Source organism: Colossoma macropomum, unplaced genomic scaffold (genome assembly GCF_904425465.1).
Source record: "Colossoma macropomum unplaced genomic scaffold, Colossoma_macropomum, whole genome shotgun sequence".
Taxonomy (NCBI): Eukaryota; Metazoa; Chordata; class Actinopteri; order Characiformes; family Serrasalmidae; genus Colossoma; species Colossoma macropomum.
Window position 1 is genome coordinate 35,710,812 of NW_023494800.1, and position 27,466 is coordinate 35,738,277.

At 38.7% G+C, this 27,466-nt stretch overlaps 1 protein-coding gene across 4 annotated transcripts in view; it reads left to right on the top strand.

The window, feature by feature from the left end:
- rab27b (RAB27B, member RAS oncogene family) overlaps positions 1-27,466 on the top strand; it is an 81,004-nt gene that overhangs the window by 22,104 nt on the left and 31,434 nt on the right. Inside the window, exon 1 of one of the 4 annotated variants that reach the window (XM_036588146.1) lies at positions 19,258-19,472. The exons of 2 other annotated variants lie outside the window; for them this stretch is intronic. The gene's annotated coding sequence lies outside the window, so the exon portion shown is untranslated. Of the gene's footprint in view, positions 1-19,257; positions 19,473-19,708; positions 19,771-27,466 lie in introns of those variants that run through there. One more of the 4 variants, XM_036588148.1, reaches the window with a different exon arrangement.

Genomic DNA, 27,466 nt, shown 5'->3' on the forward strand with positions numbered 1-27,466 from the left:
TGGTTGTATCTCTGTGATTGTAGGTCTGTGACTGTATCTTTGTGGCTGTATCTCTTTGGCTGTAGCTCTGTGACTAGCTGTGTGACTGTATCTCTTTGGCTGTAGCTCTGTGACTAGCTGTGTGACTGTATCTCTTTGGCTGTAGCTCTGTGACTAGCACTGTGACTGTAGCTCTGTAATTGTAGGTCTGTGACTGTAGCTCTGTGACTGTAGCTCTGTAATTGTAGATCTGTAATTGTAGCTCTGTGACTGTAGCTCTGTAATTGTAGATCTGTGATTGTAGCTCTGTGACTGTAGCTCTGTAATTGTAGATCTGTGATTGTAGCTCTGTGACTGTAGCTCTGTAATTGTAGCTCTGTGACTGTAGCTCTGTAATTGTAGATCTGTGATTGTAGCTCTGTGACTGTAGCTCTGTAATTGTAGATCTGTGATTGTAGCTTTGTGATTGTAGCTCTGTAATTGTAGATCTGTGATTGTAGCTCTGTAATTGTAGATCTGTGATCGTAACTCTGCGACTGTAGCTTTGTGATTGTAGCTCTGTGATCGTGTAACTCTGAGTGTAGCTCTGTGATCGTGGGTCTCTGGCTGAAGCTCTGTGGTTTTAGATTTGTGTGCTAGCTATGTTACTATTCATGGCTATAGCTCTGTGATTATAGATCTGTGACTTTAGCTCTGTGTCTGTAGCTCTGTAACTGAAAATTTAAATAATTGGCTTTAATTTTAGCTTCTTTTGTTCTTTCTTTTGTGTAGTTACATTGTTTTTCCCATTTTGCTTACGCTATTTTACTCTTTTATTCACATACACTGTGCATATGTATCAAGGAGATGCTATATAAGTAAACCTTGTTATTGTTTTTTTAAATGATATAGCCTGCATCACTGAACAGACACAATGGAACAGTAGTTGCCACTGAGTTTGGGTGAGACTTGTTTGGCTCTAAATGAGATAATCAGGCTGTAAACAGTTTATCATGTTCCTCTGTCTAACACAGGCCTGTTCTAGGCCTTTTGCTGGGAAACAGCATTCCTGGAACAGCTTAAAACCATCCATAATGCAGGTTGCATGACTCTCCTGTCCATTTTAACCCCCCTTGTTAAAAAAAAAATAGCGTAGACCAACACGGCTGGTCTCCAGCCAAACCAGCATATATTGTGTTTGGGAAGCTGATATGCTATGGCCATGCTGACCAACTAAACCAGTAGGTACCAGCTTAGACTGCCTTGGAATTTATGTATTTACACCTCAAAGCGTACAGTGACTGACAGGCCTTTAAGACCACCTGCTCTCAAAACATATTCTTGAATGGTTTATTATTATTATATAGATCTGTGTTTGTGTTAAATATATTACAAAAGAGCACAATTTTCCATTCAAAACGGAGGCTTCCTCAGTACATCTGGGAAAAGTGATTTGTGAGGCGCTACAAAGCAGCTTTTGTACGTCATGAATGAGTTTGAACCTCTCACGGCCCAATATACTAAAATATGGTAATTAGGAGGAAATTCATAGGAACTGTATAGTTATCGAGAGCAAGCGCTATCATAGCTAAATATAATTAACTGGTATTACAATTACAAATTACAGCGGTGTCAGATTTCCATATCTGTCTGATAAACTGTCAAATACGATGTGCAGAGTTGTCTTAGTAGCAGATAGCAGTAGCTTAGCATGCTACAGTTTCAAACACCACAACACAAGTTCAAAGCCGGTGCCCTGAAGCTTCGTTGACCCAAGTTTAGAGGATGAAGATTCAAATCTGAGGCAGTGAACATGTTAGCTATGCTAATCTTCTCCACTATACTGTCATTGTTGCACTATAGGCTAGCGTTAGCTTAGTGAGCAGGCTAAAAGCAGATTAAAACAAAGACAAAAACTCCAAATAAGGGTTCAGTGTTGTGGTGTTTTAGTGAAATCTGGGGCAGTGAACCTGTTTTTGTGTGTATGGCTATTAGCTATGCTAATCTTGCCACACTATACTGTTTTTGTTAGCATCTAGGACTAAAGGCACATCAGAACAGACTAACAGACTAAAACACCACCACATGAGTTTAGTATTTGCAAGTTTAGAGGATAAAATCTGAAGCAGTGAACCTGTTTCTGTTTGTGGAGCTGTGGGCTATGCTAATTGCTCCACCATGCCATCCACGTTAGCACCAAAAGGTAGCATTAGCTTAGTTTTTTGAGAAAAAAGACATTCTTTAAGAAAGAGGGCTGTTTCCACAGCGCTAGTTTACATGAATCCAGACACCTAATATTTGAATCTACTATGTTGTTAGCTGATGTTAGCAACACACTGGCTTATGCACCAGTTAGCATGGTGCTAACCGCATGCCTAAATCATCACATATTTGAGTTGTTAAGTAATCGCAAATAGACTTATAGATTTATGTGGTTTCTGATCTGTAAACATGAATTAAAGTACATTAGCAGGGTGAACAACAGTAGTAACAGCCATCTTGAAGCCTGAATTTTCTTCATAGGTCTTAGCTAATGGACTTCATTTGGGGTAAAGAGGAAAACTACATATATTTGATTCTTTCCACATTTTTTCCTTTGAACATGAGGCTCTGAAAAGCTGAATGGACTGAGATCTGTCCATACACGCCTGCTGTATCGGTCACATTCCTGCATTTTATACTTCCCCTGTCCAGTTTAGCCTTTGACGTTTACATTCAGACTCTATGTGATATGAAATTCATCCGACTGTGTGTGGCAGCAGTTTTTTTATGCGCTGCTTCGCTCAGTCACATCGATTAGGAGGTAAAGATGTGTTCTTCTGAATCGTCCCCTCAGCCATTTCTTAGCAGTGCCCTTCTATCTCGCTCTCTCTCGCTCACGCTCTCTCCCCTCGCTCTTCCACCTTCTGGCATTTTGTGATTTTTTCCCTCAGACTGAGGTCAGCGCAGTGACTCGCAGTCATCAGCTCTCCTCCACCGCGTTCATCTGGTGCTTTAAAAGCCTTTAAAAGCCACAACGGCCATGTTCAGATGTTTGGCATAGTGTACAGTCAGATGTTTGTAGATGTAAAGTCAGAGACGATAGCTCATCTGCTGCTGCACAGTTTGTGTTGGTCACAGGACGCTGTTGGCTGTATATTTTTGGTTCTCAGTCCAGCAGTGACACTGAGGTGTTTAAACACTCCAGCACCTTTTTTTTTACAGGGGCTACTAAATTGAACGTACATTTTTAAAAATTTCTGAATACATTTTTTTTACATATATTGAAAATGCTAGTTCCCTTTTACTTTGCGTGAATGGACCAGTAGAGGTGCCCAAATTTACTTGGAATACACTGTTTACATTACCTTACTTTAAAAATAAAGCATTTAGGGTAAAGCTGCCATTGTGGAGACACTAGGTTTTGTCAGCTGTGATATATTTGATTCCTTAAAAAGTTCTTTATGGTAACCCAGATAGCAGCGGACTCCGTTCCGGATCCGCTTTTCCTACGGCAGATCCGTGTCACAGTAACCTCCGTTTAGCGTATTCGGCCCGTCTCCAATTCGGATTCGGTTCGCGAGTCGATTCACTGTGACGTATGCACTGATTCACAGCCGCATCTTGCACGGAGGAGATGTTCCATTTGAAATTTGAACTTCTTCGGTTTAACCGTCGCCCACTGCTAACGGTTTTCAGCCGTCTTTGGTGAGTAACTTACTGCTTTTAATTTTATTTAAATAAAAATATAACTTTTAGGTATCTATATGATCAGCACTGCCTGAAACGTGTTTTTCTTGTTTTTAAAGCTATCCTTAACATCTCCGGCAGTTCATTTTCGAGGTAACGCTAGGCTAACAGACTCATATTCCAGCCTATTTGGGGAAAAATAGCTAGTTAGTTAGTAGCCTTGTACTTGTAAACGTGTACTATTTATAGATTAATAACTACTTAGTGTTATTTTTATTGTTAACTTATTGTTTACCAATTTGAACACTTCATAAAGAAAAATCCACACGTTTGGCCAACATTTCCTTGACTAATAACTGATCAGCTAATAGCTAACGTTAGCTAACCTAGCTACATCTGCTAACTTTAGCTGGTGTGTTGTGCAGTGATGTTCTCGTGTTTCTTAGCAAACGTTAGCTGTATGTCACCAGAAGTTTGGGGTTTTTTAGCTAAGACTTTATTAATTGACTATTGTATTAGTTTATTGGTTGCTGATTGGTATTAGCTAGCTTGCATGCTCTCAGTTACATTTATTTTTGAGAATAAATGATCCCGCTAGTTTTAGCTGTCTAGCTGTCTGAAGCAATGCAGTGTTTATTCAGACTGCATCAGGTGAATAAGACCAGTATTGCTGATTTTAACCGGTGTCCTCTGCTCTTTTCTGCATGTCTCAGCCTTCAAACAGCCTCAGCAGCTAACCTTACTTCAGTGTTGATTGGGCTGTCTTTTGGCATAAATACCTACTGACCTACACTGAATGAAGCCTGGCTCAACAGTTCTGGTAAGACACTCCTGTTAGTGTGTTTTACACTGTTTGTACATTGTGTTATATGGCTTTTTGTGGCATGCTAGTGAAATGAATACCTTAGAAAGAATTCGAACTGGTATATGAAAGGTTGGTTTAAATTTACATGATTCAAATGTGTACATTGGCTCTGCATGAATGGAATGTTACATCAACATAATTACTGTAAGTAATCAATTATATTAAACTGATTTAACATATTTCAGTTATGTGTAACCAGTGTGTTCTTCTGAATCATGTAAATTCAACCACTTTTTTCATTGCACTACTATTGTCAAAAAATACTTGTGTTATAAATTTTAATATAGGCATTTGTAATGTTGCATGTCAGTCAACACCGTTGAAATGTTATTTAGTTCTGTCTACTCACTCAGTAGCTCATGTGCGAGTTAGAAATTGCCTTGTAGAATTGGTCCTATGTTTCGGTGTCTGCCATCATTTTAAGAACCAGTATGAGCACTATAGAGGACCAGATTTGGCCAAATGACTTAGTAAATTAATATATGAAGTAGAATAGCAAGGAATAATGATGTAAAATCTAAAAATAAATATTCATAACAATTAATATATTAATAAATAAAATCTTATATAAATTAATATGTCTGCATTTACATTTTTTTGTTTTTCTATTCATTTATTTCCATAAATGTTCATTTCTGTATTTATTAATTTCTCTATTTATTCATTTCTGTATATCCTTGTCCTTATGCTAATAAAGGGGCTGTTAGTTAATGATGTCACAGCGTGTTAATATTCCCATTGGTTGATCAATGTCAGATTCTGGAGATCGATTGTATATGTCTTACTCTCTTAGTGGTAACCAAGGACAAGACAGTACAATAATGGCTTCTTACAGGCAGCAGACAGACAGAGATCCAAGACTCCTGGCTGATCTGGCTGAAAATGAAGGTCTGGATTATTGACTCTTTTGAGCAGAGGCTGTGTGGACAGTTTGCTCCATTTAGCTGATCTGCTGATACGGAGGTTGACCTGTAGTGTTCAGAACTTTGTAGAAGGTGGTTCATTTTCTTTTTCAGCAAAATTCAGATCACACTCAGACATTTGGATGCTCTTCTCACATATGGCCTGTGGAAGCCATTGAGAGTTATTTGTTGGCAGGTTTGTCTGTCTGTGGCATTGCAGCTCTTTATGGAGTTGGTGAAAGAACAGTTTAATCAGCTCTTCTCCTCCTGGTCTTGATTTCTAAGCCTGAACATGAAAAACATGCCCCCTCATTATCACATGAATGAAGAAATACAGAAATAAATAAATGTATTAATGAAAAAAATGAATTAATAAAAAAATAAACAAATACATGAATACATGAATCAATGAAAAAAGTGAGCAATTGTTAAAACTATAGACACAGAAAATGTATTAATAAAAGAAAATAAATAATAAATAAATTGTGGAATATATAACTGTAGGAAAATCGTATTTTTTAAGGACGTTTTTATTGTAGTATTTTAATTATTTCATTCAAAGGCATACATAAAAAGATAATAATGATACAAATTAACAGTATTTAAGATGTGACAAAGTACGTCTTAAGTTTTTTGTTTACAGAATGCTAAATAGAATTTTTATGATAGAAAGTCCTGAAATTTGGATTGGGAATGAAAAGGTACATCAGCTTTATGGGAACCCTTAACCTAGTAGGTCTGTTGAGCAACAGGCCAATTCTAAAAACGTTGGGACAGTAATAAAAACACAGCAATGATGTGCGGTTCTTTTGAGACCTGTATTCAATTTGAAAACAGTGTAAGGATAAGATTTAATTTCCTACTCAATATTTTTTTAAAATATAGGCTTATTCTTAATCTGATGCATTGAACATGTTCCAAAAAGGTGGGACAGGGGCATGTTTATCACTGTGTTACATGAACTTTGCTTTCAACAATGTTCAGTAATCATTTGGGAAATGAGGACACCAATTGTTGTAATTAAAAAGTATATTTTATCCCCGTTTTTGCTTGATATGACACTTCAGCTGCTTAGCAGTACAGGGTCTCTATTTTTTGCCTTGTCTTGCCTTGCCTGCATAGATTTCTCTGGATTCGCTAAATCTGTTAACTATGTTACAAAGTGTGTATGGTTAGATCTCTACGTTTCTTGGAATTGTGTGTTGGGAAATTGTTCATAAACTGTTGTTTTATCTTTTATATCTAAATCTGGTCCAATCTCCAGTTCAGCTATAAGACGGAGGGTCCATGTAGACCTAAATAGACATCTTGGACAAATTAGAGATGACTGTAAAAACGTCACTGTTGACTGTGGACCAAGTGTAGAGAGAGACCTTGGAATGGTTATTGGGGAACCTTTTGCAGGAAGTCCAACTCCAGTCACAGAAAGTGATGGGGAAGAGCACATGGGCATAGATTTAGGTGGTGTAGACTGGCACAGTTCTGGTGATGAAACCTTCCATGAGTCAAGTTCTCTCTCTGACACTATTGCTAGCTGGGCCGTAAAGTTTGGCATTTTTCTGGTTGCCTTGACAGCACTGCTAAGCATACTTCGTGTTTACAACCTTGATCTTCCGAAGGATGCAAGGACCCTCATTAAGACCAAAACAAATCACACTATTGTGGAAAGGGCAGGGGGACAGTACCACTATTTTGGGATTCTGTCATTGCTTGAAATGACTCTTTCTCAGACCATACACACTCTTGCTGATAATTTCATCTTAAAGTTGCAAATAAATATAGATGGACTTCCTTTGTTTAAGAGTTGATATCGTATCCTTGGGCTGCTAGTCAGTGTTCCCATGAAAGAGCCAGTATTGATAGATTTGTTTTGTGGCACAAGACAACCTGACTCAGCTAGGGAATTTCTTAAAGATTTTGTCAGTGAGCTACAAGACCTTGAACAGGGTTTTGTTTTAAATGGTAAAAAGATTAATCTGAAGTTGGACAGAGTCATTTGTGACACACCAGCCAGAGCCTTTGTTAAAAAACAGAGTTACAATGGCTACTGTGGTTGTGATAAATGTACACAACTTGGGTTTTACACTAATGGCCATATGACATACACTTGTACAACCTCTGCTTTATGGACGAAGTAATCATTTGAAAACATGCTCGATGAAAATCATCATCATGAAGGGCCACATCCGTTCCATGGTTGCAGTGTTGGCATGGTTTCACAGTTTCCTGTTGATTACATGCATTGTGTCTGTTTGGGAGTTGTCAGACGTTTACTAAACATCTGGCTCAGGGGTCCTCTACAGTTCCGTGTCCCTGCAAAGGTAGTTGAAAGAATGTCAGCTCGTCTGTTAGAGATGTGTCCACATATTCCAGTTGAGTTTGCCAAAAAGCCTAGATCTCTCCGAGAAATAGATTGTTGGAAGGCTACTAAATTCAGAGAGTTTTTGCTCTACACAGGGCCTGTCATTCTAGCTTCCTTTCTTGAAAGAAGTATGTACACTAATTTTATGCTGCTCTTCTCTGGTATTGCCATTGTAGTATGCTCTAGATGGTCATGTCACAGCCAATATGCTCACAACCTGCTGATATCTTCTGTTAGTCACTTTGGTGAGATATATGAGATATACGTAAAAGTTTATACCGTTCAGCATGGCGGAGCAGAAACTGGTCTGCAGAGGAGACGAAGTTCATGCTCTGATCTTTAAAAGACGGCGGTGGGACGGCCGTCCAGCTTATGTGTCTCAGAACACGACGTCTTCCTCTCGGCCTTCTTTAATAAGGACATGTGAAGGACGTTTTCCTGAGTCTGACATCATTTTAAAGCAGTTAAAAACACAAGCGCGCCAACTGGAAACTCATCTCACGCGGACTGGACCTCACGTGCTGTTCGCTGTCATGGTAACGTTTACTCTAAGCGCTACTCCACGCATGCGCGTCATTTTGCGTGCTTACTTGTAGTGCGCATGTAAACGAAGATTTTCCATCAAATTGTTGAATAGAGTGAGCATAAACACCTCAGTCTGAATCTGTAATTGGATTGTATTCAATCGTATTGGAAAAAATCTTTGCATGTGAACACTGTTTGTTTCAAAAGTGTCCACTTTGAAAAAGCCACAGTTTGTTGGACCGATCACAAATGGTTTGTCAGTGAAAGCACAGTATTGTGAAATGCAGTGTGAAAAATGGACTATAAAAGTATCTACAGGAAATAATGTATTTATGATTGGAAAAGATATTTGTCTAATACATTACATTGTAGAATGTAGTGATGGAGTGTATGTAGTGTATAAAGTATTTTCAGAGAAGTCTTGTTTCTTTACCTATCCATTCAGCTCTTTTTAAATATCTATACAGTTTGCCACACATCAGAATTTCTCAAATGTGCCAAGGTCTCTGAGCTTGTACAGAAATGTGCTGCTTTGCCTCATAGAGGTGGTTTTGTGGCCATACCTTTATTTCACACATAACATGTTGTTTGATAGAGTTTTTGTGTGTGTGTGTGTGTTGTTTTTTTGTTGTTGTTTTTTTGTTTTTTGTTTTTTTTTTTTGTTTGTTTTTGTTTTTTTTTGTGTGTGTGGTTGGAATATGTGCATAAGTAATTTGGAAGGAGCTGGCATAAATTACAAACGTGGTCTGCCACCTTGGGCATCAGCTCTTAGCACATAAATTGTCAGGACCCCGCTCTCCCGCACAGTTTTAGGTTTTCCCTGCTTTAGCACACTTGATCCAACTAATAACCTGATTATCAGTTCCTTCTTGGGTGGAACATACACCAATCAGACATAACATTTTCTGTGCTCATTGTCCATTTTATCAGCTCCACTTACTATATAGGTGCACTTTGTAGTTCTACAGTTACAGACTGTAGTCCATCTGTTTCTCTGATACTTTGTTAGCCCCCTTTTACCCTGTTCTTCAGTGGTCAGGACCCCCATAGACCCTTACAGAGCAGGTACTGGTGGATCATTCTTAGCACTGCAGTGGTGCTGACGTGGTGGTGGTGTGTTAGTGTGTGTTGTGCTGGTCTGAGTGGATCAGACACAGCAGTGCTGCTGGAGTTTTTAAACACTGTGTCTACTCACTGTCCACTCTATTAGACATTCCTACCTTGTCAGTCCACCTTGTAGATGTAAAGTCAGAGACGATAGCTCATCTGCTGCTGCACAGTTAGTGTTGGTCATCCTCTAGTCCTTCATCAGTGGTCACAGGACGCTGCCCACAGGACGCTGTTGGCTGGATAATTTTGGTTGGTGGACTATTCTTAGTCCAGCAGTGACACTGAGGTGTTTAAAAACTCCAGCAGCACTGCTGTGTCTGATCCACTCGTACCAGCACAACACACACTAACACACCACCACCATGTCAGCACCACTGCAGTGCTGAGAATGATCCAGCTGCTCTGTGAGGGTCCGCGGGGGTCCTGACCACTGAAGAACAGGGTAAAAGGGGGCTAACAAAGTATGCAGAGAAACAGATGGACTACAGTCTGTAACTGTAGAACTACAAAGTGCACCTATATAGTAAGTGGAGCTGATAAAATGGACAATGAGCGCAGAAACAAGGAGGTGGTCATAATGTTATGCCTGATCGGTGTATGTGGTAGAACAGGCAAAGTATAACGCTGTGCAGGGAAGAGCGTCCCTGGGACTGCACACATTGTGTATTAGTTTACATCTGTCTTGTACCCTAAATTGTTGTAGTTCAGAATTAATCCTTTGCATATGGTTTATTTAGATTTGGGTTGATGGGTTATACAAAATGACTTAGTGACTATCAGATACTATGACAAAAACTGACTGCATCAGCTACATCAACTGCATGCTACTGTGAAAAAGGATATCAAATGTGAAACAGGATAAAACTTCACTGTAAGTACTCATTGTGTAGGTAGCTTTTGTGCTAAATCTAAAGCTAATCCAGTGGTTCCCAAATGTATTTCGGTTGTATCCCCTGCCCTGCACATTTTTAGTGTTTTTCAAGCTTACAACCCACCTTATTCAACTAATCAGATAATTAACAATCCCTAACTGAATTGAAGTATTAGAGTTGGGAAAACGTTGGGCGTGGGAAACAATCTCTTGTGTAAACTATTTATTGCCATTTAATCATCATGACCATGATATGTAGTGTCCAAAATTAACAATTTGTCCTGTGTGCTTTATTTTCTTAACAACAGGTAATCTGGTCATAAAACTGCATCACATCGAGGTGATTGGTAACCGCATCATTGTTAAGGTGAGAGTAATTTAATTTTTACACAACTATTTTAAGTTTCACTTCAGGGTAGTTTGCAGTTCCAACGGGTGTTTGCCATGATGCTCCATTTTTGTGTTCGCAGTGACAAATACGAGTAAAATACATATGCAGAAATTTGTAGAAACCTGGTTGTCCAATGTTTTTTTTTTTTAAATTAGTGGTATTAATAGGGAGCTTGTTCCAGCCTTCGCTGCAATATCAGCCTCTACTCTTCTGGGAAAGGCTTTACAGATGACAGAACATTGCTGTGAAGATTTGTTTGCATTAAGCCACAAATGAATTAGCATTAGTTGGATCACTCCAACTCATCCCAGAGATATTCAGTGGTGGTCCTGGGCCTGTCGCAAGAACGACAAATCACCTAATCTCAATTATTTGAGAAGATCTCAGTTTTTTTAGATGACTTCAATAATTTGCCACAGTAAGTTAGATTTCATAGTCAAATTATGCTGCAACTAACAAATTTTGAATTGGTTGTAAAGGTTCAAGGTGAATATGTTTAAATTAACAGAAGCAGTAATGCAGGGGTGTCCAGTCTTACTCGCAAAGGGCTGGAGCTCACATGATCAGTTGTTTAAAGACAGAGACTGACTGATTAAACTATTAGAATCAGGTGTCTTCCTGTTGTTTGGAACAAAAACCTGCACCTACTCTGGCCCTTTGTGGATAACATTGGGACGCTTATATCAAAAAGAAAGTATCCACTCTTCCTAAACTGCATGGAGTGCTAACCTACAATCTCAAAGGAAGAACCAAGCAATTGAGACTGGGAGGTGGGACTTTTCCTAAACTTTAGAGAGATTTTCTTCAATGGAGCTCAGTAATCCAGTAAAAATGTTTTACTGTGATAAACATACTACACAGCAGTGCATGTACACCATATTTTAACGTTTTAATGTCCATCCTGACTCAATAATGCTACCTCTTCTAATTTTAACGTAACAGTCATACCTAGTGCAATTTAAAATAAAATAAAGTAAAAGTTTAAAGTTATTATGGTTTACAAATGCTCAGCTTGTGACAGACACCTTTACTAAATATTTTGTTGATGTCACACCAGAGAACAAATTTTTACTGCCAATGGTTGAAAAATTAGGTATACAAGTATGTAATTTTATGTGAATATAAGAAAAAATTCCAACTTAAATTTGAGCTGCCAAACTAATTTTTATCTGCACTGTTGATAATTTTGTCAGTAAAAGATGCCTGATCTTTGACATAAAATATTTTTCCATTTTTTTATTAGCATTTCACATACTGTCCCAGCTTTTTAGAACATGGGATTGTACATTGTCATAAACAGAAACAACCAACAGACAGTTGAGACAAAACAGTGGGAAAACAAAAAAGGACATTCAAGTACATTGCTTTAGGCAAGAAAAACATTCATAAGTACTTTGCCTTAAGCGAAAAGGTTTTTTTGGTCAGAAAAAAGGTAGTTGAATGCCATGGTTGCTTATCACAATCTCCTTGTGATTACAGATGCTGTTAAAAAGAGCCGTGTGTCCCGTGATGCCACTGACACTGAAATATATAGACGTTATAAGATGGTTCAACCTGGCTTCTGACAGGGGCAGCGGTGGGAAACAAGGTGTCAGTGTTGCCTCCACAGAGGCCTAGTGAAGGTTCTTTTAGAGATAATTCTTATAGATATATAGAGCTGTACAGATTATATATGTGTATATATATTTTTTTTTCAAAATAGATTTAGTTAACACTTTATAATAGTTATGTTTAATGGGCCATTAACTGACCATTAATAACTGAACAAATTCATTAGCAAATCATTAGTCCATAAGAATATACAGATGTTTATAAATGTACAGATCTTTATAAATAATTCATGTAGTTGTTATGTGTATTCATATTTAAAAATGATTTACATGCTGTTTTTCTGTACATTTACAACAAACTCATTCATTAACAAATAAGGAGTTAAAGATTCTAAAATATCTTTTGGAGAAGTAATTAGATAACAAATGTGTGAAGTTATAACTCTTGTTAACAGATTTATGTAACATCTTTTCTTTTCTACATTTTTGCAGTAGCTAGTGTAAAGTGTTTAAAATTTGCTCTTTTTTTTAAAAAAAAAAAGTTGATCTTTGGAGTTTACTGCATATTCAAAAACACTCTTTGGGATAGAAAAGCTAAAATTGCACAGGGTGAAGAAAGAGGAGAGGTGGAGACACTGCCAGAAGAGTGCAGAAACTGCAACATGGTGGTCTTATTTTACAAAACAGGCATATTTTTGCATGATAGTGTGATCTGTTACGAGGAGTTAAACTTCACACATGATTATCTAATTACTTAGCCAAAAGATGTTTTATATGTGTGTATGTGTGTGTATTCTGGTCTGGTTCCATTCACTTACTTTAAAATTAACTTTTAACATTCACTTACTTTAAAATTAACTTTTTTTTTCTTCTGTAAGGTTACCAATTTGGTGATACTAGGTTTTGTTCTGACATCAGTGATATACAATATGTATACACTATATTTCCAAAAGTATTCGCTCGTCTGCCTTCACACACATATGAACTTGAGTGACATCCCATTCTTAATCCATAGGGTTTAATATGATGTTGCTCCCCCCTTTGCAGCTATAACAGCTTTCCACAAGGTTTAGGAGTGTGTTTATGTGAATTTTTGACCATTCTTCCAGAAGCGCATTTGTGAGGTCAGACACTGATGTTGGACGAGAAGGCCTGGCTCGCAGTCTCCGCTCTAATTCATCCCAAAGGTGTTCTGTCGGGTTGAGGTCAGGACTCTGTGCAGGCCAGTCAAGTTCTTCCACACCAAACTCGCTCATCCATGTCTTTATGGACCTTGCTTTGTGCACTGGAGCGCAGTCATGTTGGAACAGGAAGTTGGGAGCATGAAATTGTCCAAAACCTCTTGGTCTGCTGAAGCATTAAGACTTCCTTCCGCTGGAACTAAGGGGCCGAGCCCAACTCCTGAAAAACAACCCCACACCATAATCCCCCCTCCACCAAACTTTACACTTGGCACAATGCAGTCAGACAAGTACCGTTCTCCTGGCAACCGCCAAACCCAGACTCGTCCATCGGATTTCCAGACGGAGAAGCGTGATTCGTCACTCCAGAGAACACGTCTCCACTGCTCTAGAGTCCAGTGGCGGCGCTTTACATCACTGCATTCTACGCTTTGCATTGCGCTTGGTGAAGTAAGGCTTGGATGCAGCTGCTTTGCCATGGAAACCCATTCCATGAAGTTCTCTATGCTGTTCTTGAGCTAATCTGAAGGCCACATGAAGTTTGGAGGTCTGTAGTGATTGACTCTGCACCACAGCATCCGCTGACCCCACTCTGTCATTTTATGTGGCCTTCCACAGTCAACTGTCAGTGGTATTATAACAAAGTGCAAGCAATTGGGAACGACAGCAACTCAGCCACGAAGTGGTAGGCCACGTAAAATGACAGAGCGGGGTCAGCGGATGCTGAGGCGCATATTGCGCACCAACTTTCTGCAGAGTCAATCGCTACAGACATCCAAACTTCATGTGGCCTTCAGATCAGCTCAAGAACAACACAGAGAGCTTCATGGAATGGGTTTCCATGGCCAAGCAGCTGCATCCAAGCCTTACATCACCAAGCGCAATGCAAAGCGTCAAATGCAGCGGTGTAAAGCGCCGCCACTGGACTCTAGAGCAGTGGAGACGTGTTCTCTGGAGTGACCAATCACGCTTCTCCGTCTGACAATCTGATGGACGAGTCTGGGTTTGGCGGTTGCCAGGAGACGGTACTTGTCTGACTGCATTGTGCCAGGTGTAAAGTTTGGTGGGGGGGATTATGGTGTGGGGTTGTTTTTCAGGAGTTGGGCTCGGCCCCTTAGTTCCAGTGAAAGGAAGTCTTAATGCTTCAGCACCAAGAGATTTTGGACAATTTCATGCTCCCAACTTTGTGGGAACAGTTTGGGGATGGCCCCTTCCTGTTCCAACATGACTGCGCTCCAGTGCACAAAGCAAGGTCCATAAAGACATGGATGAATGAGTTTGGTGTGGAAGAACCTGACTGGCCTGCACAGAGTCCTGACCTCTACCCGATAGAACACCTTTGGGATGAATTAGAGCAGAGACTGCGAGCCAGGCCTTCTCGTCCAACATCAGTGTCTGACCTCACAAATGCCAAAAATTCCCATAAACACACTCCTAAACCTTGTGGAAAGCCTTCCCAGAAGAGTTGAAGCTGTTATAGCTGCAAAGGGTGGGCCGACATCATATTAAACCCTATGGATTAAGAATGGGATGTCACTCAAGTTCATATGTGTGTGAAGGCAGACGAGCGAAAACTTTTGGAAATATAGCGTATGTACATGCTGGACAAAATGTAAAGCTTATCTGTTATAAAGTTTTGCATTTCAGTAATTTGCTGCAATCATTTGTATGTGAACAGATGTTGAGCAACTCATTATTCATTAGTGAAAGGGTTTGTTGTACATGAACAGCATGTACAGTGTTTATAAATGTTTACAAATTCTGATAAAGTAATGATCTGTTTACAGCTATTCATGGTCAGTTAATGTTTATTAAAGTTCATTATTATAAAGTGTTACCTATTTTTATCATTTTACATTGTTTGGAATACTTTAAAATATACAAAATTAGCTAAGCATGGATGTTGTAATATTGGTTCATTGTATTTGTTCCATATTGATTTGGTGTAATATAATATTTTACACCATAAAATGCTATATTTACGAATACATTTGAATCAGATTTCTTTATTATATAATGGAATAAATTAGTGTGCGTGCGCATGTGTGTGAATCTCCATTTTTATTGATTTTTATTCTTCTACATTGGCAACTGTTCTTGTGCTACAATTTCATGATTACTGTAAAGAGATTGTTTTGTTTGTTTGTTTTATTTGTAGTATGTTTTTCTTTGAACAGTGAGGATATTTATAGTTTAAATATGTATGTTTTTCATTATTAATTAATAATTATTAATATTTAATGCCTTATTGTATTTATGTATGTCTTATTATTGCCCTGTTATTATTTAAGAATAATAACTCAATAAACATATTGCAAAGATGTCATTTGTTATGAAACTGTCACAGACTTTGGAAGTTAATTGTTACATTTGTATGCGTTTTGTCTATAATTGGTCAGAATAATTATCTAGTACAGTGAAAAAAGGAGTAGTAGTTAAACAGCAGAGGATTAGATGTGAGATGTGGATTGCTTTTAGATTGAATAATTGAATGAACATTTATTTAATTCACTCAAAAGTAGTTTTAAAAAGTTTTAAAAGCAGTTACATTAAAAACCTTGGTTACGAGCCGGAGCTGATCCTGAGCTGATCCGGAGGAGGATGGAAGTAAGAGGATCCGGTCCGTATTTGGACCGGAGGAGCACAGAAAACATAAAGATACGGGCCAGTGCCGTCCCAGTATTGTTCCAAGTCCGGAATCCAGATCCGTGCCGGATTTGGTCCGTTGTGCAAGTGGACTTTGGACCAGATCTGTCTTACGGATCCGGTCCGGATTTTATGATGGATCTGGTCCGGATCCGTGCCGGATACATTTTGCTATCTGGGAATGCAAGTTTGTTGTAACAGTAGCCATTACTGATTCACACATTTTACGCACAGCTCTGGGATTCAGCACAGTTAAAATGTTCAAAGTATTGTTACAGGCCAGTTCAGCAGTATTTGAGCTGTGCATGTGTTTGCTTTGTAATTGGCTGTATAGCTGAATGGTTAAGTTACTGGTTCAAGCCCAGCACATGGACACACTTGTTGGCTTTCAACGCTTTCTTCCTGTTGCATGTTATCGCATCTCTTAATGATGTGTTCATCATGGAAACATATCACGATAATGATAAAAATGATGATTTATTGTGTGGCCCTTAAGGTGACATTTCAGGCGTGCCGTTAGCACTGTGCTAATTGTTGTGGTATAATTTTCCATTGCTTGTTAGCCACAATAGCTTGGTAGCCGCAGTGCTAAAAGTAAAGAATCAAGCTTCAGACACCGAACATGTCTTCGTTGATCAACTACATTTGGCTACAAATTGTAATTGTATTGGGATCTGGATTTTATGGCGGAACTCCAAATAGTGCTCAGATTTGATAAACGACTGGGGAAGTTGTCTTACTCAGACTCCAAATACACACACATACACAAATACTCCAAATACAAGCACACACCCTGGTTTCCACCTTAAGTCTACACGGTGTGTGCAGGAGGATAAAATGGAACACAGGTCAGTCTTGGTATGTCCGTCTCTCTTGAGTTGTTTATCTCTGTCACTAGGCAACCATAGAGCAGCAGTGTATGTACACTCTGTGGGGCTGAATGTGAGATTGGAATCCATTGAGAGGATAAATTTTCTCACTTTTGATGTAAATGTTCAACCCTTTCAAGGTCTGCTACGGTTTCAGTTTCTGGGCCACGGTGCGATTTGTATCCACAGAAAAATGGAACCAGCTTTGAACCTCACATATGTCATTACACATAACTTTATGCAAGACGTGCAAATATAAACCACAAATTTTTAAACACTGTGTCCACTCACTGTCCACTCTATTAGACACTCCTACCTTGTCAGTCCAACTTGTAGATGTAAAGTCAGAGACGATAGCTCATCTGCTGCTGCACAGTTTGTGTTGGTCATCCTCTAGTCCTTCATCAGTGGTCACAGGACGCTGCCCACAGGACGCTGTTGGCTGGATATTTTTGGTTCTTAGTCCAGCGGCGACATCTGAGGTGTTCAGAAACTCTGATCCACTCGTACCAGCGCAACACACACTAACACACCACCACCACGTGAGTGTTACTACAGTGCTGAGAAAGATCCACCACCCAACTAGTACCTGCTCTGTGAGGGTCCATGGGGGTCCTGACCACTGAAGAACAGGGTAAAAGGGGCTAACAAAGTATCAGAGAAACAGATGGACTACAGTCTGTAACTGTAGAACTACAAAGTGCACCTATATAGTAAGTGGAGCTGATAAAATGGACAATGAGTGTAGAAACAAGGAGGTGGTCATAATGTTATGCCTGATAAGTGTATATGTTCATTCTGGAAATCAGGCCTGCAACAGGTTCCAAAAAGCCAGGACGGGGGTGATTTGACACTAGGAATATTGTGAAATGTTCGCAAAACATCTTAAACAGGTGATGTAGTCATGCTTGGCTATAAAAGGAGTGTCCAGGAAAGGCCTAATCTTTAGGAGCAAGGGTGGGTCAGCAAATAAACCAACACTTCATAATAATCCAAAAATTCCTCAGCCAGTGATTACAAAGATTTAATATATTTTGCATAATATCAATGAAAGATTAATGGAATCCAGAGAAATCTCTGTGCATAAAGGACAACACAACTAAATGCCTGTGACCTTTGACCCTTCAGACAGTGCTGCATTAAAAATGGTTTGTTTCTATTATGGATATCATTGAGAATAATTTGACAAAGTTAACACTATACTAAGCACAGCGGAATCCATATGTCAGCAACATCCAGAAACACTGCCAACTTCTCTGGGCTTGAGCTCAAATGGACTTAAGCTCAGCAGAAATGTTTATTGTGGTCTGAAGAGTCAACCTTTCAGATTGTTACCAGCGTAAAGTTTACGAGCCAGGCTCTGTCATGGTCAGTGGGATCATGATGTGAAATAAATCTAACCATCACTCAATTTAATTATTTTTTTTTTATCCGGAGAGTAGCTGGTAGAGCAGCTTGAGGTGGCCAGCAAATCTGTTGTAATTGCATTGTGCCTCATTCAGTTCTTCACAAATTTTGGATTTGTTTCTTCTCACATCTTTTACACCATGTATGCACTGAAATACACTATATTTGGAGTGTAATCCTGGAGCTCGAGTACATTTGGCAGTGAACAGTTTGAAATGGGTGGATCACCTGTTGCTGTTGTTATTGTTTGAACATGGCCTGAGGGGGTCACTAAACATTGCAAGAATCATTGGCTGGACCGGGCAGTGTTATTGAACATGGAGCATCGTGCTCTCTTGGCATGATAAAAAAACAACCACGGTTCTAATCACATGCACTGTTTAGGTTCAGAACCACACTAGTACTACTACAGCACTAGTTCACAGTAGTTCTAAACAGAGAGAGAGAGACCTTGATAGTAAAGACAGAGAGAGAGAGAGTCTTAAGTGCTGCTACTCTACACTAAAAGAATGTGATTGGACTGATCAGACTTTTGATTGGATTTGAAATATCCACTAAAATTGCTCCAAAGGGCAATTGGAGAGCAAAAGTGCCAAAAAGGGTTCTTTGGACAGAAGAACCATTGAAAAACTTTCAATGGAGTGTTTTTTTAAGAACGATGTTGATAAATGAGATGAAAGAACCTTTTTAAAGTTAAAAGAACCTCTACATCATGGAAAGGTTCCATGCAAATTAAAAATTCTTCCTAGAACTGTATGCCAAAGCCAGGAACCTTTTAAGGAGCCTTTCTTGTTAAGAAAGCACATTTCAAGAAAAGAAACATATGTTTTATTGAGCTTTTATGGATTTTTATGAAACTAGTATGCAGTAGTTCTTGGCAGAGAGAGAGGGTGAGAGACCTAAACAGAGAGAAAGAGAGAGACTGGGCGTAGATGTGTTTGTGTGTGTGTGTGTGTGGAGACTCACAGACATGGAGAAAGAGAGAGAGAACCACACACACACAGGCAGAAGTGGGGAGCTGACCGCAGTGGGCCTGTCCTGTCCCAGGCAGAGGGGGGTGTGGCCTGGCGGGCTTTCAGGCTGGCGCGTGTGTTGTAGCGGCTGGAGAACTCTTACAGCTAAGCTACTTTCCCCACCAAAAGCCCACCAGAAAGCCAAACTCTCGGGTAAGTCCTTCTTTTGGATATCTAGCCGTAAACTCCTGACCACCGCAGCAGAAGATGAGCGTCTGGGTTATTAGGTTAGCCTTTGAATCTAGCCTGGTGTGGTCCGGCGGTGGTGCGTGCTTTTACAAGCTTCTGGAGAGCTAGAGCTGTTGATCAAAGCGACGGCGTGACAGAGGAATGCAATCACACCCTTTTTTCTACAAGTTGATAACTGTCTGACTTTATAGCTCAGCACCTTTCCTTCGAGGAAGCACTGAAAAAAAGACACTGAGGTTTCTTCTCGAGAAACTACAAGAAGGTGAGGTAGGGCTGGGCGATATGACGATATGTTCCCGTGGTATATTTAATTGCAATTCCATTCCATTCTGAGGATACGATGGATATGGTCATCGCTTCTAGAAGCTTATGATGTTAGATGCTATAAAGTAGTTGCTTTTCAGTCGTAGTTGCTTCTTCAAGCTCATTCTAATGGTGGTTGGAGATATTGCTTGGTGGCCACAGGCAGTGGTCCTCAGAAATAATGACCGATGTTGTGCCGTAGCTGCCATGCAGTCATATGGCCTTATTGTTCTGTGAGATGTTTGCTCATGCATTCATACTGATTAGGTCTGATTGGTTGACACTGTGTTTGCCAAAGTCCTGCAAGCTCTGCAGGGAGAAGCTCTTGTGAAGTGGAACAGCTTCATGAATCTGGAGCTGCTTGTTAGAGCTGGGCAGTCTTCATAAAAGTCATTATCATGATATTTTTCCATTAACAACGATATTAAATTTGCATTAGTATAGTTAATGAAACAGCATTGATAAAGTTAATAAGATAGTGTTGATGAAGTCAGTCAGTTAGCATGAATAAAGTTAATGAGCCTCTGCCTTAATACAGTTAATAAGTTGGCATCAATACTGTCAATTAGTTAGCACTAATGAAGTTAATTCGGTGGCATGAGAAAGTTTAAATGCTAACATTAATAAGGTTAATAAACTCATGCTTTAATAAAGTTAATGAGTTATCATTAATTAAGTTAAATAGCTCACGCTTTAATAAAGTTAATTTAGAAATAATAGAGTTAATAAGTTAGCATTTATAAAGTTAATGAGCTCATGCTTTAATAAAGTTAATGAGTTATCATTAATTAAGTTAAATAGCTCACGCTTTAATAAAGTTAATTTAGAAATAATAGAGTTAATAAGTTAGCATTTATAAAGTTAATGAGCTCATGCTTTAATAAAGTTAACAAGTTATCAATAATAGAGTTAATAAGTTAGCATATATGAAGTTAATGAGTTATCATTAATAAAGTTAATGAGTCCTTGTTGTAGTAATGTTAATGAGTTATCATTAATAAAGTTAATGAGCCCTTGTTTTAATAAAGTTTATGAATTATTATTAATGAAGTCAATAAGCTCATGCTTTAATAAAATTAACAATTTAGCAATAATAGAGTTAATAAGTTAGTATTAATAAAGTTAATAAGTTTAAAAAACTTTAACTATACTGTGAAAGCTAATCATAGTTATAATATCAACAGTACAGATATACGGTTATAGGCGGTGCTCCCGGCGCCATCGCCAGTGAATGATTTCTCTGAGAAAAGTGCTCATGTAGAAATGTTGTTCTTTTCTTTCTCGCTCTCTTTCCCTCCCTTATTCATTTTTTTCCCTTCCACAGCTAAAACGGAGGGAAAGCATGTGACATGGCAGCGTGCTTAATGACCGCTCATGGGTTTCCCTCCTCCTCGCCGGACAGAAAAGAGCTTGTGTTTTCTTTGTTTTTCTGTAGTTGTATGTTTTGCGATTGACCCATTTTACAGACAGACAGACAGACAGACAGACAGACAGATCAGCTACACCACCATCAACAAGGACCAATTACAGACAGACAGACAGACAGACAGATCAGCTACACCACCATCAACATGGACCAATTACAGACAGACAGACAGACAGATCAGCTACATCACCATCAACATGGACCAATTACAGATAGACAGACAGACAGATCAGCTACACCAACATCAACATGGACCAATTACAGACAGACAGACAGACAGATCAGCTACACCACCATCAACATGGACCAATTAGATCAGATAGACAGATAGATAGATGGATAGACAGATAGACAGACAGACAGACAAATGGATAGATAGATAGACAGACAGACAGACAAATGGATAGATAGATAGACAGACAGACAGACAGACAAATGGATAGACAGACAGACAGATAGATAGATAGATAGATAGATAGATAGATAGATAGATAGACAGACAGGCAGACAGACAGACAGACAGATAGACAAACAGACAAATGGATATATAGATAGATAGACAGGCAGAAAGACAGACAGACAGACAGATAGACACAGAGAAGCACTAGGCAGCCAAATGCAGTTTAGAATCTACTACAAAGTACAAAATAAGGTAAATAAATATACAGTATATAGTGATAAATATATACAGTAGAAACATTTATGTATATACAGTGATTATATACAGATTTAAAAACATTACAGGCCCTTTAGTTTGTCTGCACTGCACCTCTTACCCATGAGCCCCAACCCCACTGAGGGCATTAATGGAGTTTAATCCTATTCACTTGTAAATGATGTAATTATTCATAGGAAGGGAATCGGGGGGCGTGTTTTCCCACACCCCCTCTGAGAGCCTCTCGCTTTTGTTCAGCTCAATTTGGCATTTCTCAGCAGACAAAGCAGCTGCCGTTGTCCTCGCAGATAAACATCTCCAACATGACTCTGCACATCCGTCTGAATCAGCGAAGATACGCGCGGCTTGATCGAGAACAGTGTCGCAACTATTCGGTGGCTGTAAACAAGAAAAGTTTCATCAAGCCAGTGTGAGACTTTCTGACAAGGCTGTAAACATCCTCACAATGATTACTGTTACTTTAGTTGTTTTGGTAAAAATTCAGAAGTATTGTTACTGTATTATTAATGCAGACAGTCAAAACAATGTTGATAATTTTTTTTTTTTTAATGTCATAAAGAATGAATTCAGTTTATATTTACAGTTAACCCCTTAAATGGCCCAAAGTTTTATTAAACACCTCTATAACTTAAGAATAGCTCAACTCTTTTGCATTAAAGTCCCTGTAGTTACTAAATAATAAGCCGTAAGTATGTAATAAGACTGACATTTAAAGGGGTTAAATCATATACATACATACATCATCTAAACCGCTTATCCTTCTGGGTCACGGTGGAGTGCTGGAGCCTATCCCAGCTGTCATTGGGCAGAAGGCAGGATACACCCTGGACAGGTCGCCAGTCCATCGCAGGGCAGACAGACACACACAATCACACACATTCACACCTAGGGGCAATTTTAGCATGTCCAGTTGGCCTGACTGCATGTCTTTGGACTGTGGGAGGAAACCGGAGTACCCGGAGGAAACCCACTCACGGGGAGAACAGGCAAACTCCACACAGAAATGACCCTGGTCGCCCGGCTGGGAATCGAACCCAGGCCATTCTCGCTGTGAGGCGATAGCGCTACCCACTGCGCCACCATGCCACCCGGGGTTAAATCATGTTACACCAAAATCTTAAATGGAGAGCCTTATTTTGGGGGCTTTTTTGTTGAAAATAGCCTTTGAATCAATTTATTTAATTATAATTTTATTTTTTTTATTTTATTGCTTTTATTTTGTTTGGAAAAGAAATAGCTTAAACTTGATATACATAATAGTATAATTCCAAAATTGATGGAGTTGAATCGCTACCTTAAAACAATACGCATTAAAGCAATAAGCCTCAAGATGCCATACATTACAGTGATTTTATCATGGGTAAGAGTGTTATTAGAGATAAAATCACTGTAATGCACAGCCTCAAATGGCTTATTGCGTTTATAAAAGAATGAGCAAGATACAGTATGATAAAATGCACAATTCTCAAGTTATTATTAATAATAAACAATTGTTCTTGGAAACCTATTTAGTTTCCATAATTTAGAACACTGATTTCTGTGGACTGTAACTGCTATTAGAGCTAAACATTATACAGTATATAAAGTATACAAACTACATTGCAAGTGGCAATCATCGGGGTCCAAGCACTATGCGCCGATAGTAGAAAAATGATGGGCAAAATTTGTAGAATGGTCTGTATTATTTCATAATATATGTGGGATCTCAAAAAAAATGTAAGATTTTCTACTGATCTTCTGCTGATCTTTTGACCTTTGTATGTTAAGCCACCGATTTTTTGTACATATATTTGTTGAACTCAATGAGCTAAATAATTACAGCAGTCACCCTTGTATTATTTTCTCAGATTGCACCAGAATTTCATATTAAAATCACTGAAAAGTTTTTTCCCAGGAATATCGCCACAGGACCCTCTCACAGTGGATGGGTCGTCCCCTTTTTCACTGCTCATGAGTTTCCAGTTTAAATAATTGTGTAAAACTGAAAGGCCTAGATCAAATGAACACAAACTGAATACAACTGAATTGAAATCAGCTTGTCCATAATTCAGCATTATTTCTTTAATTTTGTTGTGCTGATCTTGAAGTGAGTGATTGAAACATTGTGGTTGGATATTAGCTTTGGTATTGTATTAAGATCTTTGTGAGGTCATGTAACTTGAACAAAGTGGACAGACTAATTTCCATCTAATTCGACTGACTGAAGCTTTAAGGCCAAGCTTCTATGTTTAGAGCTCTTCAGAGGACAAATAAGATCGCTGAAGATGGCAAATAGCTAAGGCCTTATTCACCCTTAACTTCATTTTGGTGAGGCCTTAATTGATTGGCTGTGACCAGGTGCTGGAGACAAAGCAGCCCCATTCGAACAGCGTCCACATTACTGCATGTCTTTTGTTGTTGAACAGCACTGGACAGTCCACGAAATCAATGTGAGACAATCAATCACACTTTAAGTAATATCATTTACTGATTAAGGGGAGTTATGAAGGAGTCATCGCAAGTGCAAGGCAAATGAAGATGTTGAACCCGGCAGTGATAAAAGAATGTTGGGGCATATTAATTATTTTTATAGCTCATTGAAACAAGCAGAGAAATTGTGTGGAAAAGGCAAATTCTAAATATTCAATATGTACCGCATTTGTGTTTGTCAAGTAGAAGAGGGGATATGTTATAATGATTTGCAGAAAGAGAAGCCATCCTGTAGATTTTTCAGCTTTAATAAGGGAAACTGGGGTTGGTCGGCACAGTGTTCATTTCCGGAACAGTAGGAGGAAAAATGTAACTTCAAAATACTTGTAACTTTACCGTCTGTTTTGATTTTCAGTTTTAAAGAGAGCCAAAGTATATGCAGAAGTTTGAACATGTTGATGTTAACACATCCTCTACAGAGAACACACTTAAATATGCCATTTTCCTACAAGTTTTAGTGCACAATTTACTAAATTAACATATTGGAAAAAAACAAAACATAAAATATTAAAGGTCCCAGAACTTTTGCCCAGGCCTCATTTTTTAATTCAGCAAATTTACGGCCATTGTGCATTAAAGTGTGTTCTCTATAGAAGATGTGTACTTATTTTCGGAACATTCAATGTGACCAACGGTGCCCAAACTTTTGCATACAGTTGTATAACGTTTTCCTTTTAGTTAGCATGAAAGGCAGTCAGGAAAGCCAGTGATAAGAAATGCTAGCGTGGAATTTCTGGAGCATTTATCTACTATTAAGTTGTATTAGTTTGTGAATATTTCTTGAAAATAACACTGGGAAACATTATACGCTGCATATTTTTACTACTAAAGTAAATATTGAGACGTTTGAATCCATGTTGACAGGGGCTTTAAAGGAATTTGATTTGATGATAATAAGTCCATCTCAGGAACCTAAACTACTTAAAATATGATTTTTTCATTTGAAAGGATTTCACTTTTATTTTATTGCCACATATATCAATTCACTAAATGTTAATAATTTGCTTTTGTACCACTGCATAAATTATATTGATTTATTTCACTTTTTATCTTTGCTTTTGATTGAAGCTTAGTTGATTCAGTGTAATGAATAAACATCACTGAATGTTAAACTGAAAAGTTTGTTGCTGACAACACCTAGTTAGTCTGCTAGCTGTCTGGAGCAGTAACTTTGGGAACTTTGGGCATTAACAGGGAATTCTACTGTTTTTTTTCCCTTTTTTTAATTTCTGTATAAGTCATTAAGATGAAAACAAAGTCATTCAGGGTGGTGTGCGAAATGAAATGCTCAGTCAGGATTGTTCACAGTGGTGGTGATAGGAACCAGACGTCCACTTCTAAAAGCTCCCTCACAGAAAGCTATTATTGTTAGTTATAAATACACTGCCTGATGCACGATACATTGTTTTATCATAGTTTTGAGAAAATTTTTGCCCAAAATGTTTTTTAATCCATTCATTTGTTGAGCAGTACATGTATGGTTTTATAACGCAAAATAGTTCCCAAAGAAAGCTTACTTTTTCAGATTTTATGTTACCATCATCAACATTACATATAAAAATGCACAAAACGTGTAGGTTCACTGGTGGTTTTGGATAGTAAATAAAATGTCTATATTTGCATTGTAGGCTTTGTGACCACTGTTTCCTATCACCACTATAAAGAAGCCAGTTTATCTACAATAAACCACTTTGCACCAAACCACTCTGAATTACTTCGTTTACATCTGAAGCACCGTTTTATGTAGGAATTTTATGTAATCATTGCCCAATCAGAGCTCTGAAACAGAAAAATGGGGTTGGATTATTTGAGTTATTTCCGACTATTCTTATTAGAAAAAGTATTGAATTTTATCCAGCTGTGAATATCACGCTCAAGATGTCTGATCTTCAGCTCCAGATCCAATTTAGACTTGTGTACATTACTTGGAATGTTATCAGGTCAGCATAGCATCTACGCAACTATAACAAATAAACAATAAAACCGACCTCAAACCTTCCGGCACAGGAGACCTATAGAAACCAAACTTAGCCTAAAGGCTAATTGTCTTACCATGACTGACAAGGGCCGTAACGTTATTTTGTGGTGCTCCGGCCTTCCTGATTTGTCTAAATGTCACAGCTGTATTGCGTTTAATGAAATGTCAGGCCGCAGAGCCCAGCTGAAGAACGACACTTGTCTGTCTGCCATCTCCCTTGTATTGCTTGAAGCAGATTCTGCTAAACAGCATTGGCACATTCGGTAAATAAACGTCTGTTAAAATCACCCATGATCAGATGTCGTGTCCTCCGTCAACGTTAATAAGAAATGAGAAGGCTGGATGTCACGACGCGACCGTTTCTGTGCTGCTTCTCCTAAACCCTTTTAGGAGACTATCTTTAAATGTCAGAGGATTTTCTCAGCCTGCCATTTGTGTTTATTGAGTTATGTTTTAAGGTCAGCAGTCGTGTTATTGAATGTGTGGGGTTGGGTGTCGTGTTGGTGTAGGCCTTATACTGCTTTGGTAGGATGGGAAGTTTGTAGTTCATGTTTAACAATCAATGAATCAGTCAATATTCTTAAATTTTCTGTTTTTTTCTCCTCCTCAGTCAAAATGCCTGCCAAATATGGGTAAAGTGTCAACGAATGCAATGCTGATATTTGCTGAATAAGCTTCACTGTACCAGCCAAATCTGAAGTGGATTTCATGCTGAAATACACTGGTGGATACTGGTGGTGGGAATGCTCATGACAGGAAAAATGGGAATTTTGGCTTTCAGCAGTGGAAGCCTTTTAAATTTAAATTCTTTTTTTCCAGACTAACATGGCTACGGGAGCAGCATTATAGTAAATAACAGCAACAGAACAGCAACGTCATTAAAAATAATCAGTGTACATTGTACTTTATACACTGTCTACTGTGTCTTTGAGCCCTTGAAAGCCTGCTTGAAGCTCTGTTATTGTTGTTGTTTATAAAAAGAGTTGCACTGCTTTCTGGCATTGCTAGCTAGCTGGCGAACTTTATTTGGCACCAGAGATGTTCAAAAGTCCAAGTCGAGTCCCGAGTCTTTAGCAGAGAATTTTGGCTTAACCAGCATGTTTAGT